This window comes from Prionailurus bengalensis, chromosome A1 (assembly GCF_016509475.1).
Source record: "Prionailurus bengalensis isolate Pbe53 chromosome A1, Fcat_Pben_1.1_paternal_pri, whole genome shotgun sequence".
Lineage (NCBI taxonomy): Eukaryota > Metazoa > Chordata > Mammalia > Carnivora > Felidae > Prionailurus > Prionailurus bengalensis.
In genome coordinates, this window is record NC_057343.1 from 229,492,526 (window position 1) to 229,495,842 (window position 3,317).

The 3,317-nt window shown below is 42.0% G+C and overlaps 1 non-coding gene across 1 annotated transcript; it reads left to right on the top strand.

Annotated features, from left to right (window-relative positions):
• Positions 1–1,931: 1,931 nt before the first annotated feature.
• LOC122496697 lies at positions 1,932–1,994 on the top strand. Its single transcript, XR_006300907.1, has one exon. It is a non-coding gene; the product is annotated as a U7 small nuclear RNA (small nuclear RNA).
• Positions 1,995–3,317: the final 1,323 nt, after the last annotated feature.

Sequence of the window (3,317 nt, forward strand, 5' to 3'; positions counted from 1 at the left end):
GCATTTCAAAGAGGGGCAAGACAGTCTTTCCAGAAATTACTGCTTGGTTTCAGATGCATGGATTTTCTGTATCTGATCATATTCTTGGAGTCAAAAGTTTTTCTGTTTTACAAGTGAGCACATCTCATTTTACTGACAGACTCCTTGGCATGGTTGTGCGTGTTAACCATTGGTTAGCATATTTATAAATATGTCTCGATTATGTTCATGGGTTTATGTTTATGATAAAAATCATAGCAAACAGGGGTTTCCAAAGTTGCGCTATCTTAAGTTGGGAAGTTCCTATACCATGGCAGCTAATTAACATGCTTCCAATAGGAGGATGTTCGAGACCCAGGGCTGGAATTATTTTTCATCACCTTTAGAGGATACCTCTTGAGTGAATCATCTAATAATTTCTAATAACAGGACTCAATTTTACACTGAATGGCATTTGTTTTGCTTTTCTCTTTAAATATTTCTCCACAGGAAGGGAGCAAGATTTTGAGGTTACCACGTTACAATATTTTGGCACGAGAGAAAAGCAAAGAGGAAATAAATGCAATCTTAAGTGAGGTTTCTTATGTTTGCTGGCGAACCTAACTCTCTACCTTTTTCCTTCGTTCAATAAAAATAGGCACAACTATGATAATAACAGATGCCTTCAAAATGATCGCCCAGTGAGACCTGGGCACCTGACCCTCATTTCTGCAGCTGGAGTCATGGGTTCCTGCAGAATTGTGCGTGTCTGTTGGTGGGAGTCAGCAGGAACAGGTGGATGTGAGCTGAGGGATATCTCCATATTATCTGTTGTTCCTAAACATCTTCAATCCCAGAGACCAGGTCTGGGTATGGGTAGTGACTGATGTAACGAAATAGAGTTTTCTCCTAAATAAATACCTGGTAAACTAAATCAGAACCAAAACAAAAGGACTGTGAGCTGGAGTTTTTGTTGTTTTATATTTGGAAAAAATGATCATGCCCTGGTGCCTAGGATGCCCATGCAGAACAACAGCAACTCAAAGGTAACATAAAAGTAAATATTTGCATTTACTGCTTTCACAAAGCAAAAATTATCACATTAGTAAGGGTTCTCTTCCTGCCTCTAATTGATACTGGTCTTCTATGTGCTCGGACCTTGCATTTCTGAAAGAACAAGTAATTAAGGCATAGGATCATCCCCAAGCTGTGATTATCACTGTAAACAGGCTCTGATTAAAGAAGCATTATTTTTCTCCGTTGTGTGTGATATGGTGCTGAAATTTTGGTCCTAAACAAGGAGTGACTGGGGTAACTAAGCGAGACAATATGGTCTGGGAAGGCTCAATGTGAAAATATAACCATGCTAATAAGCAGCCGACCCCAAAGCCAAATGCTAGGAGGACATACTAGAAGGAACTCTATGAAATGCATTTAAAACTTGAATTCTACATTTCTATTCAGAGTTCCTAAGCTTTGGGTTATGTTTGGGAGAAGAATCTTGTAAAACACTGCAGCATTATACACAAGGAGCAGGTATCATGGTCCAGGGAGCATCGTTTGTTCAAGCCATCAGCATCTAGAATGGAAAGAAAAATGCCCATGGGGAAAAGAGTATTATTAAAGGTGTCCTAGCACTGCAATGTTATAGTGATCAGCATCATTTCAGATGATGCCAATGATACCAAAATTTTTCCAGTGTTTTGTATGCCATGTATAAGATTGTGTGTGTCGAATTCCTACTAAGATAACATTTCTGTAACTTTAAGCATGATGTATATTTAGGGTCCAAGCAGCAGAGATCACTCACTTAGGCCACGCATTTTGTTTAGAGCCGGGTGATGCCTGCAAGATCATCTGGCCACCTACCTCGTGTTGTTCACGAGGGAAGAGGTGACCAGCGTGGCTGGTGGTTTATCAGTGTCGTCTAACCAACCAGTATGTGGGCGTCAGGATCAGAAGTGTGGGTTCTCTAGTGTTATAGCTCTTTTAGGATTTGTCTAGCAGGCTTTCCGGTCTTTACCCGAAGGACCCCCCCCCCCCAAAAAAAAAGAAGTGTGGCTCCCCCGAGCCAGGGCAACATTACTTCTCTGGACATAAGTGGAAGTGTCATCAAGGAAAAGATGAGAAACGGTGGAAGAATGTTCCTGAGATTCTCTTTCCTTTGGCATGCCCCTCTCCTGGTGCCAACAGTTCCCAGGTCTTACACTTGCACTTGAGAGGCACTGTAAGGAACAACATCTGGAAGGCGCATTTAGCACGGAGCCTCCCTCCTTCTCTGGCCTCCGCCTGCAGAACGTGGATGTTCCGTTTAGTGTATGCTCTCCTCGAAATGCATCAGCTTTCTGTATCCTCCTCTGGGATTTTTCCTGCCTTTCCCCCTTCCTTTTCTTTGAACTCAGGCAGAGGAGACTTTCAGAAAATGCATGCGTCTTTTTTCAGCTTTTGCTGCACAATTTCAACCCGTGGAAATGGGGGCAAAAGCAACAACCCGTATCACTTCACCTGGAGCTTTTAAGATAACTGCTTTTTGAGGGGAGGCAGCTCAAATGATGTTGAATGAATATATTTTTAGTTCCTTTTTATTATGAGTTTGTTCTTCTGTTATGATTTTTTAAATGATGATGGAATCAAGAACACAAGTACTGTTTTGGCCTTGCAGGCACAGATGTCATGTTTTCAAGATGAAAGGACCCATAGCAAAAGTAAAGAATGAAAGCTTTGCTTACATTTCTTCAGTCACCTAGTCTCCAAAATATACTCTTTCTCCAGATCCCCCTGTTCCTGTTTGAATTATTATGGTTCTTCACTTTACCCAAGCTTGACAAAATGGAACCTATCTTTGACCCCTGGGTTTTCTTTCTTCCATCACGGATGGTCAAATTCCATCTGTGTTTTTTTCCCCATTCCTTCGTCAACCAGGATTTCTATAAAAAAAAAAAATAGCTTAGGGGTAGCAAAATGGAGGCTGGGAGAAGAGGATTTGCCTCTTTTTATTTAGCTCGTTTGTTTCCTTTTTAAAAAAATTTTAAGGGGCGCCTGGGTGGCTCAGTCGGTTGAGCGTCCGACTTCAGCTCAGGTCACGATCTCACGGTCCATGAGTTCGAGCCCCGCATCAGGCTCTGGGCTGATGGCTCAGAGCCTGGAGCCTGCTTCCGATTCTGTGTCTCCTTCTCTCTCTGCCCCTCCCCCATTCATGCTCTGTCTCTCTCTCTCTCAAAAATAAATAAAAATGTTAAAAAAAAATTAAAAAAAAATTAAAAAATATCTATTTATTTTTGGGAGAGGGAGACAGAGTGCAAGCACGGGCGGGGCAGAGAGAGAGGGAGACACAGAATCCGAAGCAGGCTCCAGGCTCT